Below are 17,088 nucleotides of genomic sequence, written 5' to 3'. Positions count from 1 at the left end.
TCCCTTTAAATCATTTCACTTGCTTAGATTAGGAAACTTTATGGCTTAACTGGTTGAAGTATTATCTCTATTTAGGGCACAAAAATAAATCAATATATTTTGGGTAGGGCCTGAGAGTAGTTCTTTGAATCTTCTAGCATTAGAGGGTGGTCTTTATGGTAATTATTTTCCTCACTGCTCCAAGGTTTTTCCCACTTACTTCCAAATAGAGGCTGGCTTCCAGATGATAGAGGTTGGCTAAAGTTTGACAGACAAGTGGGGGCATTAACAAAAAGATACTCACTAAGCCTTTTTAGATCAATGTTTCAAAATAGCAGTGATACACAGAAAAGCTATTTACACTTATGTATAGATACACTTTCTAAAAATATTCTTTCTGTGGGTCTATTCTTACTGTATCTGAACTGAGCAGATGCATAAAGACTCTGTGAGGAATAGTAAATAGAGTGTAGAGAGTAGGCATCAGGAAATCTGGATTCTAATTAGCCTTTAGATTTGGGAAATGTCAACTCACTCCTCTGGGGTCTATTTTTTTTCCATTGAAATGGGTATGTTGGATCTCATTATATTTGAGATCTATGTAGTTATGAGAAAAGAAAAAAGGTTAATAAAATGCACTCGCTCCCCCAACCCCACAGGTTAAGAAGATCAAATCAATTACAGAGTGAAAGTCCACTGTGACCTGCTAGGGGCTACAAATGTAAGATAAAATAATTGATATTGAGTCAACAACCTGTGACCCCCTAGGAATATTTAGAGGTGTGGAGCTAGGTGAGACAGGTCTGGTTTTGAACTCTTTTACCTTCTTCACCTGTATCCACTTTGTTCTCTAATGGGTCTGCCCTTCCCTCATGTATTGCCCTACCTCCCCAAGAGCCTTAAGTGATAATCCTGGTGTTGGTGGTTAACAGTTTAAGGTAGGAAAAGCCCAATCCTCCACCCCCAGGGAATTTGCATTTTAAGGAAGCCTTTTAAAGACCAAAAGAACCAAGCTGGAATCACAGGTGACAAGTTGCAGATTAATAAAACTGAGCAAGGTGTTCCCTATTTCTAAACACACCAGACTTGTGTGTGTGTGTGTGTGTGTGTGTGTGAGAGAGAGAGAGAGAGAGAGAGAGAGAGAGAGAAAGAGAGAGAGAGAGAGAATTTGGGGAATAAGGAGAGGATGGATAAGTGGAGGAAAAGAATGTTTCCTTTCTTTGTGTGCTCCCCTTCCCTACTGGCTATCAATCTGAGCTGTTGGATCCTCTGAAAACAATTAAGTGTAGTTTTCCCACACACATCTTATCCAGAGCCTGGATCATTTTCCTTCAAAAGGATTCCTGTGTTAAAAAGTCATTAGCTATAATTAAACCATAAAAAATTAGTCATAGGAAAACGAGGGTTGTTTTAGGTGTTTTTGTTTTGTTTTCTTTACTTTTTATGATGTGAACTACATAGGAGATGTGCCAAAGAGAAACCCAAAATATTCATTTGGTTAAAGTTAGGGAATAGAATACAAGTTTGTATTCTTTTTATTTCTTAGTAAATACATTCTTACTGTGTTCCTTAACAGATGGATGGCCTTGAATATCTTAGTATAAATGTATTACTCATTCCTTGGCAAATTTATTTTATTAGCACCTAATGGGAATGAAGATGGATAAATTCTGCCCCTGCATGAATAATCATCAGGGGTCTTAAAAGTGATCAAGTGTCCTTTCCCAATCATCGCAGGTAGATTTTCCAAAATATCTCCAAGGAACACACTAGCCGTAGGACTACATACAATCTCACCCAGTAGGAGTCCCTCACTTCTAGTCTCATTGTACAGTCATACTCTGATATCTTAACACATATCTGTCTTCCCAAGGACAGGTACAGGGTTTTTGTATCAGGTAACAAACTTGATAGTGTTATAATGCTGAGCTCACAGTATGTGCCAAGCTATATTAAAACAGAATTTGTGTTTTTTTCAAGGAGGAATAAATTAGACTAAATGTTGCCTTTAGCTACTTTATTTTATTTTTATTATTTCAATTTATATTCATGTAATACTATGCAATAGACACATATTATTAAAATTCACAAAATCAAAATTATACAAATATATAGAGATAAATAAGTTTTTATTATTGTTTACATTCCCCCAAGAAATCTTCTTGGACATCCCTTGGAGAATATGTACCCTGTTTTGGAGATGAGTACCCTAAACTAGTGTTTTCAAATTTTAATGTGCATATAAATAGCCTGGAGATCTTGTTTAAATGTAGATTCTGACTTGATAGGCCTGGGGTGAAGTTTGAGATTTTTGTCTAACAAGCTTCCAGGTGATGCTAATACTACTGGCCTGGGAACCACACTTTAAGCAGTGAGGATCCATGCAGTAGCTTCTCTATTACTGACCTAAATCCCAATGCAAATTGAAGTTTTAACTGTTCAGGGCAATGTGTAGATGGTGCAGAGACACTGAAGATCATCAGCCAGTAGTTATTTTATTTTAAATGATGCATATTAACAATGTAAATTAAATACATGAACCAGATTGGGTCAATATGTAAAGTATCTTAGGTGGAAAGCTATTTATCAAATACTTTAAATCCCTTAGAAGCATTATCAAATATAGTAGCCTTTGGAATATTAAATACAATACAACGTAATCCTCTCTGTTTATCACAGCAGATCTCCATATGGAGCCTACAAGAAAAAATTTTCTAAGTTATTATATGGCCTACAAACAAAACTGCCAGTTTTCTTTTATAATTCTGAATTTTTCATTAGTTCACATTGACAGACCTCTTTTTTCAGGCTTCTCCATGAAAACTGTTAGATGTGTCTGTAAACCAAGATAATTGTTATAGAGAAAAAGAAACAGTTAAGTTTTGATATAATACCCTAAATCTGATCTTATTACTCTATATGCCTGGCGATCGTATACCTTATATGCATACTTCTCCGGGGTCTGGGTCATAGATGTCACAGATGTCCCCCACTCATTTTCAGTGCTGTAAATTAAAGAATATGTCAACATTCAGTGGGGATGTGAGCTCCCCAGTGCCAATTTGATGACGGTAAAATCTTAAAAATGCCAGTGCCTTTGCACATAAACATAAAACTGGACCTGTGATTTGGGCCCAAGCTCCTGTACCAGAGAAGCAAAATTGTGATAAAGGATTACTTACAGTCTCTATAAATACCAGGAGACCAGAAAAGCTCTCAAAGCTCTGCTTTGTTGGATCAATTTCCTTAATTTAAGTGAAACCCCGGTGTCCACGTGCCAAGTGCCAGGCTCGTCACTCAGGATTCAAAAATGGACAGGTCAGTCTTAGCATCTAAGAACTAAGTTAAGTGGATTGATATGGACATACAAGCTATTCATGCTGAAATGCAACAAAAGAGGGATGTACATGTCCCTAGGAGTTGTGTAAGTCCCCACAGGCAAGGTGGTATTGCATTTTACAGAGTGAGTAGGAGCACGCTGGCAGGGCAGAGAGAAAGGATGTTCTAGGTGGAAGATACAGCATCTATAATAAGGATTTTAAACTTTATAGGCAATAGTTAATTGTAAAAAGATTTTTTTTTTTTTAAATTTCACTCCTCCTCTGCTTTTTGGCCACTTAGAGAAATGTGTATCAAGTCCTTTGCTCCCTTTTTAACCTGTTATTTGATTTTTTGTTGTTGAATTGTAGGACTTTTTTATATATTCTGAATGAGCTGAATGAGCTTTTTTAAAATATTTATTTAATTAATTTATTTTCAGTGAAGGTACTGGGGATTGAAGCCAGGATCTTGTGGGTCTTTATATATTCTGGATATTAACCTCTTTAAAGATATATGATTTGCAAATATGTTCTTCCATTCCATAGGCTGCCTTTTCATTCTGTCAATTATGTCCTTTGGTGAACAAAAGTTTTTACGTTTGATATAGTCCCATTTGTCTATTTTTGCTTTTGTGGCCTGTGCTCTTAGCATCATACCCAAGAAGTCATTGTCACATCCAGTGTCATGAAGGCTTTCTCCTATGTTCTCTTCTAGTGCTATAGTTTTGGGTCTTATATTAAAGTTTTTAATCCACTGAATTAATTTTTGTATATGGTGTAAGATAGGGGTCTGACTTCCTTTCTTCACCTGTGGACATCCAGGTTTCCCAGCACCACTTGTTGAAGAGACTGTCCTTTTCTCATTGAGCAAAACTTACCCTTTTAACCACTGTATATATACCTTATTTTATTGCTCTTTTCTTTATTGTGCTTCACAGATAATGCATTTTTCACAAATTGAAGGTTTATGGCAACCCTGCATTGTCAGATGATGGTTAGCATTTTTCATCAATAAAGTATTTTTTAATTAAGTATATACATTTTTTAGACATAATGCTATTGCACACTTAATAGACTGTAGTATAGTGTAAACATAACTTTTATATGCACTGGAAAACCAAAAACGTCTTGTGACTCACTTTATTATAATACTCGCTTTATTTGTAGTGGTCTGGAAGTGAAACCACAGTATCTCTGCAGTGTGTGTGTGTGTGTGTGTGTGTATCATATATATATATATATATATATGTGTGTGTGTCACATTATACCTTGTCACATTATGTAAGTATATCGATTATTATACAGGCCAAACCGCTGTGCCAGAGGCTGCAAAGTTACAGGGACTTCAATAAGACAAAAGTTTATTTCTTTCATGACAGAGTCCAGAGGTGAACAGTCTGGGTTGACAAGCGACTCTGCCTCATCAGGTCATCTGGATCCTAAGCTGGCACTTTGTCTCTGTGACTCCCAACATTGATGTCCAATCCCTGGCAATTCCTAGGCCAAAGGAATAAAGAAGTCTAGAGCAGGAGCTTCCACTTTAAGAAACAACCAAGATTAAGCTTATGCCACTTCTCCATATCATTGGCTCAAACCTAGTCACTTGTTCAATACCTAGCTCCAAGGGCAATATACCTCTAGCTGAGTGGCACTATGTCCTACTGAATGTGAGATAATTCTTTTCCTAAAAGGAAAAAGGAGACAATAGGCACTAGGGGTCATTTAGTGGTCTCTGCCACTGTATTTAACCTACTTTCTGGAAACCTATGGACTCTCCCTTCTAGATAACAGAATGGAATTAGTCATATAAATGAGTCAGGATGCACCACTTTTCCACTGCAGATCTATAGATGGCTGCTTCCAATCAGAATCATGAACATCATCTTCAAGTTACTATTATCTCCAATCTCCTTAAAACGTCTGAGGCAGTGCACCATTCCTAGTTTAAAATACAACTTGAACTGTTCATTTTTTTATGTGTAGACTCATTAGTAATCAAAGAAATGTAAACACCTTGACGGCAAGGAGAGTGTCTTACCATTGTTGTCTAAATAATGTCCTGCACTATAGGTGCTTGGAAAATATATGTTGCATGAATGAATAAGATGTAAGCTTTAAAAATGAGACACTATTATCTCATATTAAATTAGTGAAGATTTAAAGTAATGATGGTGCTTAATGCTGGGGAAGACGCAACATGGCAGATAGCTCCACATATCACAGATGGACGTATAAATTAGTGCAACCCTTTCCAGAGGGCAATTCATCAAATTACAAGTACAAAAAGAAACAAATTTGTATTGATTTCATGGGCAAAGACACAAACATCTGTTAATACCTTATCTTGGTGAGGGTATCAGGAAGCATGCTGTTTCATATATTACTAGGGGGAATCTATTTGGAATAACCCCTGTGGGGACTTTTTGGGAGTGCCTAGCACAATAAAAATGCACCTACTCTGACTCAATGCTTTAGTCCTCTAGAGATTTGTCTTGCAGATGTATTTGCACAATTGTGATATTCATATATATAAGGGTACTCAATACAGACTTGTTCATGGTGGCAAAAGACTGGGAAAGGCCTAGATGTCCATCATTGAGAGGGGACAATTAAATGCCATGCAACTACCTAAAACTACATTGTGAAAACTGTGAAAATCAAAGTACACAAGAGTACTTCTACTACCATAATTTGATGGGGTTTTTTAAAAGCTGGCAGAGGAAGATACGCACACTCACATTTACATACATATATATATACAGAGAGAGAGACTCCGAAGAAGAAAGATGATTGAAGGTCGAAGATGGAAGCCTAATTTGTTAACTTTTATATTCTTATAACTTATTTAATTCTTTTTACCAAATATCACTTTTTCAACAGAAGTAAAAAAAAACTTTAAAAGTCACTATTCATATTCTTTGACTGTGTAATTCTCTTCCTCGTAATATATCCCAATGAAATAATTTGAGATACAAACAAAAATATATGCCCACAATGCATCAAAAACTTGGAAATAAACTAAACATCCCATATTATGGGAACAGTAGTGAAAACTATAATTTTATTAACATTTTCAATGATATTGGTAAATAATATAATGAAAAACAAACAAAAAAGTAGTAAAAGGGCCACAAGTACATAATATAAGACACCACCAGTTGTTGCCCCCAGGGAGTAGCACCATGGACATGTATTACTCTATTTCTTTATACTTCTCTGTTTGATATCCATCAGAGCTCTTCTGATTGTAAGTGACAGAGACCCAAATCAAAACTAGCTTAATTAAAAGAATATTTCTTGGCTCACTGAACCAATTACTAGGACTCACTGGAACCAGAGACCTTTTCCAACTCTCCTCACTCCTCTCTGCACACTGGGGACAATATCTCCCATGGTGGATCTGCCCTCTCCACAAGCCTTACAACTCTGTTACCAGGAGCTCCTGGATTCACATTTTCTAGTTTTTCCACTGGAGAAGCAAAGAATATCTCTCCATTCTTTTGAGTGTGTGGCAGATCCAGTTAAAATAATCCCAACAAAAGACTGTCATTGGCCCATTTTAGATCACATGTCCAACTGTTACCCAGTCACACTGGCCAAGGTGGTGGTAGTGAGAGACGGCGGTGGACAGGAAGGCAGGTTTGTGGAAGGAGACAGCATCAAGGGGGAGGTAAGTCTGCTTGAGTTTGGGGCAAGTCAGTGCAGCCTGCATTTCCTATGCTGTAACTGAATTTTAAAAAGAAATGGAAAGACAGGAGTATCCACTGGGCCAGATGGTTAATGTGATAGTAGTGTGTGATGTACCTAGAAAAGAGGAGAGCTGCTGGCCCGTCAAAATAGCGACTGTCCTTTGCACTGTATTTTCATTGAACATGTTTAATTGGGTAATCAGGGGAAATGTTTTAAAGGGATAAAAGAACACCATTTTCTTCTGTCTTGCCCTGGGGTCTAGTGGTGCCTCTGGAATACTTCTTTAAATGCCTTATGGTCACTTGAAAAAACAATTATCTTCACCTTCTGATTAGAACTTGAAATCAAAGTTGCTCTCCCTTAAATGGCCTGGTAGAATAGTTTTCTGAAACCCAGAAAATGGTTGGTTATTTTTCCCCTCAAGTCACTTCCCAGGCACAGAAAGAGCTTACATCTGAGTCCTATCCTATAGTTTGAATTTTTGGGTGAGGCTCGATTTCAAAGGCCCTGGTTTCTGTATCTCTCTGCCTCTGCTGAACCGGCCAAGTCTGAGTTTACTGACCCTCACAGCAGAATATAAAATATGCTTGTTTGCTTTGGCCTGTTCTGATGGGCAAGGAGTCCTGTCTGAGTTTGCCTTCCACTGTTTGATTTGCTAATTCTATTGTGTATTTTAGTCACTTTCTGTACACATCACTAGACACCTTTCTTAATGACTCATTATTTCAACGTTTTGGGAAAAAATTTATATAATGTGCTCTGCTTTCTTATGACTTAATTCATTTCTTTTTGTAAAATTAAGAGCCTAGGCACCAACCCATAATTAGAATATACTTGTTACAAACTTATTTCCAAGTCTAGCAAAAGCAACTACTATTATAGTAGATATAGGATAAAAATCACATAGAATTTTAAAAAGTTGAAGATGAAACTCTTTCATTCTTTTTTATTTTTAACTGTGATAAAATACACATAATATAAAATGTACTGTTGTAATCATTTTTCAGTGTACAGTTCAGTAGTGTTAAGTAAATTCACATTCACATTGTTGTGTAACCAATCTCCAGAATTATTTTCATCTTGCAAAACTGAAACTCTATACCCATCAAACAAAAACTTCCATTCCTCCCTCCCCTTAGCTCCTGGCAACCACCCTTTTATTTTCTGACTTATGAACCTGACTACTCTAGGTACTTTATGTAAGTGGAATCATACAATATTTGTCCTTTTGTGACTGGCTTATTTTACTTAGCAAAATATCAAGTTTCATCCATGCTGTGGCCTGTATCAGAACTGTATTTCTTTTTAAGGCTGAATAATATTCCATTTCCATAAATACCACATTTTGTTTATCCATTCGTATGTCAATGAACACTTTGGTTGCTTGCATTTTTTGGCTCTTATAAATAATGCTTCTATGAACATGGGTATACAAATATCTCTCCAAGACTCTGCTTTTTAATTCTTTAACTCTGGGTATATACCCAAAGCGGAATGCTGGTCACCAGTGATTCTCTTTTTAATTTTGGGCAGAACTGCTATACTGTTTCTCATGGTATGAGAAAATGCACCATTTTACATTCCTACCAATGATGCATAAGTGTTTCAGTTTCTCCACATTCCTGTCAACACTTGCTATTTTTTGGGTTTTGGTAGTAGCCATCCTAACTGGATTGAGATGAAAAACTCACCTGTTCTTAACTTCTCATTTTGTGCACAAGGAACTGAGACCTAGCCATTTTAAATAAATTGTCCAAGGTAATGCAAATCATATGAGGGAGTAAAGTGCTGTGGTTAAAATATTGGACTCTGGATCTAGATTCCCTTTTTTTATTCTGGCTCTGCCACTGACTGGCTGTGTAACCTTGAGCAGGTTACTTAACCTCTCAGTTTCAGTTTCCTTGTCTGTAAAATGAATATAATTTAAGGGTAGCTACCTCATAGAATTGTTGTTATAAGGACTAAATGAGATAATACACATAAAGTGCAGCTTGAAGATGGCTAGGTTTTTGGACATTCCTCCTATGAGAAGGTGAGATCTGATTCCCCTCCTCTTGAATCCTCACTGGCCACAGGCACTAACTCGTCATTAAGAAAATGCAAGTGAAATGATACTGCTTGACTTCCAAAGAAGAAGGCTTTCAACTTTTGCCTCGGTCTCCAGGAACACTCTCTGCAGGAAGCCACCTGCCATGTATGAAGCATGACTACCATACTGGAAAAACCAGAGACCCTGAAACTACATGGAGAGGGAGCAGGGTTCATTCCACTGAGCCCAGCTTTCCTGCCATCTTGATGAGGTGCCAGGCACCTGAGTGAGCCTGTCTGGACCCTCCAGCCCCAACCAGATGTCAGCTGAACAAAAACAAGTGACCTCAGTTGATATCACAAAACTTAGCTGAGCAAAAGAATTGCCAGCTAAGTTTTGCCCAAATGCTATTTTTACATAATTAATTTTGGTATTAACTTACACAGCAATTGATCACTGAAACAAATGCCTGGCATAAAGTAAGTGCCACTAGAATGTAAGCTCTTTAAGGGTAGGAATTTTTGCCTTTATTGCTCTTTCCCCAGGACTTAGAGCAATGCCTGGCATATAATAGATGTTCAATAAAGATTTGCTCAGTGAATGGAGGAAAGTTAAACTCTTGTTTTTATTAGTAGCAGATGGTAATCAGAACCAGTCTGCTGATCAGAGCTCTTTGTATCACTCCATGCTGACCTAGAAGCTGCTCGCCATTTTATTTATTTCTCCTGAGATTCTTAGGTCCTTATGATAAAACTCTTGGTGTATTCTCAAAAAGTGGTAAAGTATATTCTAACTTGCAAAGGTTGCAGAACATCAAAAGAGACTGTGTGGTGTTTCTTATACTAATACCACAATAGCAGGCACTTAAAACTTGTAGTTCGCTAAATCCTAAGAACCCTGTAAAGTTTTCATCATTTTCTCCCATTCTATACATTAAGACACTGGGGCTCAAAGAATTTAGGTACCTTGCCCAAGCAAAGATGAGAACTGGAAGCTTCAAGCATTTGGACCCAGATCTGCCTCCTCATTCACGAGGACTTTTCAGCCTAGAAAACTATTCATAGAGATCATCGGCACATAACAGCGAGTGAACAGGGTCTGTTGCTTTAAAAGTCGGGAAGAGCTCATTCAAGTTCCAGCTGCTGGGCAGCTGTGTGACCTTCTTCACTCACTTCACAGATCTCACTTTCCTCAACCAGAAAATGGGAAGAGTGGTCCCTGTTCTGCCTACCTTACAGCGGGATTTGGATGATTCTTACCACCCGAACACTTCTGCAAACATGCTTCTGCAGAAAGACTTTCTCATGGCAACAAAGAGAGAAAAAGATGGGCAGAGCTTTTTGAGATCCTGAATAGACAGAAATTTTTTGACAAAATGGTGGGAATTAGTGATTCCAAAGTTGAAATAATCTTCAGCAAAGCAAAATGAGTTCAAAAGAAATGAGTGTTATGACAATTAAGATATTTTTGGATAAAGCAGATATGCATCTGACATGAAATTTTCACTCAAAATGTAATTATCAGTGAGGTCAAAACCTGAAGATCTGAAGTTGAATATCAGATCTGGGAAAACTGGAGTGTGTTAAAATATTGCTGCTGTTTACACTCTAGTAGCTTGAGGTACAAATAAATTTTCTAGCTTTCAAATTGTTGGAACAAAACGGAATGAACCACTCCTTTCAACGTTGTGTTCAGCCTAGAACATTGCAGGCTTTGGGTACCAATTGTGTTGCTTTACCTTCTCATGCTCAGTCATTTACTTCTAAAGTACATCCTCCTTCATAGCAGCACTATTTACAATAGCCAAGACGGAAGAAACATAAATGTCCGTTGACAGATGACTGGATAGAGAAGATGTGATATATATAATGACATATTACTCAGCCATAAAAAAGAATGAAATAATGCCATTTGCTGCAACATAGATGGACCTAGGGATTATCATACTAAGTGAAATAAATCAGACAGAGAGAGACAAAGATCATATGCTACCACTAATGTGTGGAATCTAAAAAAATGATGCAAATGAACTTATTTACAAAACAGAAACAGACTCACAGACATAGAAAACTTATGGTTACCAAAGGGAAAAGAGAGGGGGATAAATTAGGAGTTTGGGATTAACAGATACACACTATTATATACATAATAGATAAACAACAGGGACCTAATGTATAGCATAGGGAACTATATTCAATATCTTGTAATAACCTATAATGGAAAATAATCTGGAAAAGAATCTTATAATAACTGTAATGGAAAAGAAACTGAATCACTTTGCTGTACACCTGAAACACTGTAAATCAACTATACTTCAATTTAAAAAAAACCCTCAAAAAATAAAGTACATCCTCCTTGCCAAGTTGAAAATGTTAGGAGGAAATTCAACCTTACCAACACTCCATTCCAAGATCATCCAGACCCTCTGAGTGCTGTTGCTGAACCAGGCCACCAGATCAGACTTCCTTTGCCTTAGGGTAACTTCCATTTGGGGCCCCTTGTTGTCTTCTCCTACCGATTGCCCTCAGTCAAGGTATCCTAGTCTTTCAAGATGTTGAACCACAGAAGAGAAACTGTTGGTTCTCAGGAATTTCTGCAAATGTACTCATTTCACCCTGACCTACTCTCCAGCATCCAACTCTGCAAACCAAGGGCTCCTTGGTCTGAGTAGCCTTTGTCAAACCACAAAAGAGCCTGTTATACACTTTCCCTGGGACCCAGGGGGCCTACTTGACATACATTTGCATAACTATGTTCAGCTTCTCAAGTGATACTTGAAAACAAAAAAGAACAAGGAGAATCTGCACCAAGGGGGTCTTGTTTTTAAACAGAGATAATGCTTAAATGCAACTTATTTAGCTGAAGTTCCATTTAACCAGGCAACCTCAATACCAACACACAGTCAGGTGTACATGCAGGTGTACACACTCACACACACACACACACAACCATACACACTGGGCTAGGTTTAGTCTCCACAACTCAGATCCCTAAATGTTTCTATGCCGTATGATTGTATACACTCTAATAGTCTCTCAACTCTAACTTGTGAGAGTCCAAAGAAGATTTTAATGTGTTAAAAAAAAAAGTTGTGAATTTTACTATTACAATTGTAGAGCCCAGTTCATCAAAGTTTAGGGCTATAGGGGTATCAAATTTAACAAGAGTTTCTGAGATTTAAACTGGTAAAATACAAGAGCAAGTAATTGGTAAACTCTAATATCTTTCTGAATTTATGCCTTTTCAACTTTCCACCCTTTAAAACTCCATCAAGACTCCATTTGTCTAGAATATCTAGAATCACAACTGCTGAAACATAGCATATAGGTTATGGGTTCTGGATCTGCAATCAGCAGACTTCAGCCCAGCCTGTGACTTGGTGGAGGCAAATCCCCCTTAACTCACTTGGTACCTGCGTCATAAGATTGCTGTGAAAATTAAATGAGAAAAACAAAATAACAGTCAAGTCATACTAAGTGAAGAAAGTGCTTAAAGCATCCAGCAAGTGCTTAAAAACATCAGCCATTGCACTATCATCAAAAAGTCTACAAATGCTGAAGAGGGGTGGAGAAAAGGAACCCTCCTAACACTGTTGGTGGGAATGTAATTTGGCGCAGCCACTATGGAGAACAGTATGGAGATTCTTTAAAAAATCAAAAATAGAGCTACCATATGATCCAGCAATCCCACTCCTGGGCATACATCCAGGAAAGCTGAAAACACTAATTTGAAAAGATACACACACTACAGTGTTCATAGCAGCATTATTTATAATAGCAAGACATGGAAACAACCCAAGTGCCCATCAACAGACAATTGGTTTAAGATGTACACACACATATATAATGGAATATTACTCAGTTATAAAAAAAAAAGAATGAAATATTGCCACTCACAGCAACATAGATGGATCTAGAGAATATTGTACTCAGTGAAGTAAGCCATCCAGAAAAAGACAAAAATTATATGATATCACTTGTAAGTGAAATCTAAAAATAATACAAATGAATCTACATACAAAACAGAAACTCACAGACATAGAAAAAAACTTATGGTTAACAAAAGGGAAAAGGAGAAAAGAGGAATAAATAAAGAGTATGGGGATTAACAGATACAAACCACTATACATAAAATAGATAAGCGACAAGTATTTACTGTATAGCACAGGGAACTATATTCTATATCTTGTAACAGTGGAAAGTAATCTGAAAATATATATATAACAGAATCACTTTGCTATACACCTGAAACTAACATGATATTATAAATCAACTATACCTCAAATTTTAAAAAAAGTCACAAAAACCCATCAGCCATTTTGTAATTACTATGATCTTTTGCCAAATTTAATGCTAAGATACTTTAGTTTCACAAACTACACTTACTATTTACTGCTCCCATCCATACCATTGCCTTCATTTCTATGATCAGAATGATCAGAGCAAGTTATTTACCTTGTCCTTTATAACAGTAGGTATTTTTCATCTCTCTTAGACATACTCAATGTTCTAAAATGCAGAAAGCAAAAAATAATTCAATTGGGAGGATTCAGTCTCTTGTTAGTGTCATGATACTTAAACATTTAGCTCAAGTATGGATTCCTTTTGCATTTAAATCAATTTTAGATGTTAATAATAGCTAATATAATTGTTAGTGACCCTACAATTAACGCAAGAATACAAATCATGGGCATCAAGTTCATATTAAAGTCAAATAACAGGTAATTTTTTTCCCTTAGTTCTTTAAGGGTATTGATCAAATCCAATGTAATGTCTCTTTCCAAATGGAATTCTGGCCCTTATGTAGCAATGAGGAAAGGGCTATCGGATCTTCCTTCATGTCAATGGAAAGGAGAAAACTAAAATTAAACATCACAGCCAAAGCATAGGCAAGAAACTGGATAAGTTGATTATCATCTATTTTGATTATTATCTTTGTTAGGGCTAAATGCCTGATCTGTGTTTGGGAATGGCAGTTACTCTGCTAAAAAGAAAGGAAATGAATGATCCCACCAACACTGTGAAGTGGTTGAGAATTATCTGTATCAAATCTAACCCTGTTTGGGATATGTTGAAAATCTTGATCTATTTAAAATATTTTATTTTGGCAGAACTTTCTTCCCTGTCAGCACCCAGAAAAGTCTTTGAAATGGACAGGAACTCTACAAGTGAAAAGAGGAGTACAAATGGAGTGGATAAGGCCCCAAACATTTTGTAAGTTTCCACATGTCTTTTCCACAGCCACATTTTCCTCCCATGATGCCTCTATGCTCATTTTAAGAGAAAGATATTGAGTGAATCAGAAACTGGAAGCTGGTCTCTACTGGAGCCTATAGCATCTTTGCTTTGATGTTAGTGATTTGCAGAGCCTCTTCCTCTCCACCCCTGACTGATGTGAACTGAGACAAAGCTGAGTTGATGGAAACGCTTATGCATTCCCTCTAGCTTTTCCTGTAAATATTGGCACAAGGATCAGCAGGATCAGCAAAGGTGCTGTTTATATTAGGTTGATTTACTGTATCATGCTGCTCTTCATTCCTAACTTCATGATTCATTCACAGTATTTCACCAAATGCACTCATAAAGTGGGGTTAATCACACTTGCCTATTATAGTGGACAGTTACTGCTCTTATCTTAATCTTCGTATAAAAACATTTGAATCTTCTCTGAGGAATACAACTTCCCTACTCAACCCCTGGTGTTATGAGTACAGATGCTCTCATTCCCATTTCCAAAGATGGGCACATATATCAGGACTGATGGAACCAGAGCATGGAGTCCTGCTGTCCTTTGTCTTTGGTCCCCTGCCCCATCCTTCTATGCAGCAATGGTTTTTGCCTCCAGGCCAAGTTGGAAACATCATCTCTGAATAAATTTAGGCAATGTGTATAGTGTATTTATACAATAGTAACTCAGAGTAGGGGTCAGAGCACCAGAAAGGACCCACTTTGTTTTGGCATTTGGGGAGAAGCCCTGCCCTCAGCACCCTAAAGTAACTCTATCATCCACATTCCTACTCACAAACCCCAAATCTAGCTCTAATTCAGGAGCAGGACAAAGGAAATCCTACCCATCTATGTCCCAAGCCATCTATATCAATATCAATAATTCACAAATAAGTAAGTAAAAGACCATGGATTGGTAGGAAATTCTGTACCTTAAGTTTATTTAGAGAACAACCAAAATAAACATCAGAAGACTTGACCCAGACAGTGGAAATGCAGATAATTCACAAAACATATGAAACTACAAGGAACTCTCATTAATATCCAAGAAGATAATGCATTCATTTAAACCAGAAGAGACTACTATGGAAAAAGAGCAATTGGAAAACAATGAAGAGTTCATGGAGATTAAAAATATAATCATCAAAGTGAAAAATAAACTAAGGAATGCAAGAAAAAAATCAAGACAATCTCCTGGAACATAGAGTAAAAAGACAAAGGTTAGAAAACATGAGGGAAAAAAAATGTCAAGAGAAGCAGAACAACTAAAAGAACTAATATCTGCCCAATAGGAGTTCCAAGAATAGAGAACAGCAGGAAAAAAGTTTTAAATAATAGAAGAACATCCCCCAGAATTGATATAAGACATAAAACTTCAGATTGAAAGGTCCTGTTAAATTTAGAACAGGATGAATTTGAAAAAACCAATTCATTCTGAAATTTCAGAATATATATATATAAAGAGAACAAACCAAAAGGTTTTTTTTGGAGTGGGTGCGGAGTAGGGGAAACAAGTTACTACAAACGAGTAACCATTTCAGGGATTCCATTGTTGTATGGGAAGGCAATGGGGTAGAGTGGGAGATGCTTGACCTTCCAGCCATAGTGCCAGTAATGCAATGGAGCAGGCCAGGGATCATTTACACCTGAGACAGACCAGCACATGCCAGAGGTATAAACCCACAGCTACACTATCAACCAAGCATGAAAGTGAAATGAAGACATTTCAGACATGCAAAGATTCAGAACAGTTACTTCTTACGTATTTACCTCTTCTGAAAAAAGTTGAAAAGTAACATGTAGAAAAGAAAATATACTTCAGCAACACCAAAGAGGAATCCCATGACAAAGGATGACATGGGATCTAGGAAACAGCAGAAGTAACTCAGAAAGTCCATAAAACACATAATGGAGATAGATTCGTGCAATGTGACAATAAAACAGACTATTTAAAAGTAACCATTCCAAAAATAGTATAAATAAAAACCAGGATGACTATGAAATATATTTCTTCTTTCAACAAGAAAAAAAAAGTGATGACAATTACAAATCATCGTCCAAAGATGTAGTAAGTTAAGACAAGGCATTTGTTTGAGAAATGAATAAACTATAAGAAAAGAGCATCCATTTCACTTTGTCATAGAAACATTCTCAGAGTAGCACAAATCTAGGAACATAAAGTTACAACTCCCTCTCTATGGATTCAATCATCCTACCTAGATATGTAACAAATACTAGTTACATAATCATAATACTATAAATGCTATTATTTGGATTTGAATTCCGTAATGAACTTGTAGATGGAATATGGAAAATTCAATTATAGTTACAAAATGTAAGTATTAAAAACTAACAATATAAAAAATATAAATATTATTAAAACCTAACAATGCAAAGTTACAAAGTTGAAAGGACTTCTGGTATATGATCACATCATTTGCAAATATTTTCTCCTAGTCTGTAAGTTGTCTTTTTGTTTTGTTTATGGTTTCCTTTGCTGTGTAAAAGCTTCTAAGTGCTAATCAATCAATGTGATACACATCAACAAAAGAAAAGATAAAAACCACATGATCATCTCAATAGATGCCGAAAAAGCTTTTGATAAAATTCAACACCCATTTATGATAAAAATGGGTATAGAGGGAACATATCTCAACATAATAAAAGCTATATTGACAAACCCACAGCCAACATAATACTCAATGGTGAAAAGTTGAAAGCCTTCCTACTAAAATCTGGAACAAGACAAGGATGCCCACTCTCACCACTTCTATTCAACATAGTATTGGAAGTCCTAACCATAGCAATCATACAAGAAAAAGAAATAAAAGGGATCCAAATTGGA

Source organism: Camelus ferus, chromosome 6 (genome assembly GCF_009834535.1).
Source record: "Camelus ferus isolate YT-003-E chromosome 6, BCGSAC_Cfer_1.0, whole genome shotgun sequence".
Classification (NCBI taxonomy): domain Eukaryota; kingdom Metazoa; phylum Chordata; class Mammalia; order Artiodactyla; family Camelidae; genus Camelus; species Camelus ferus.
This window is presented reverse-complemented; position numbering follows the sequence as displayed.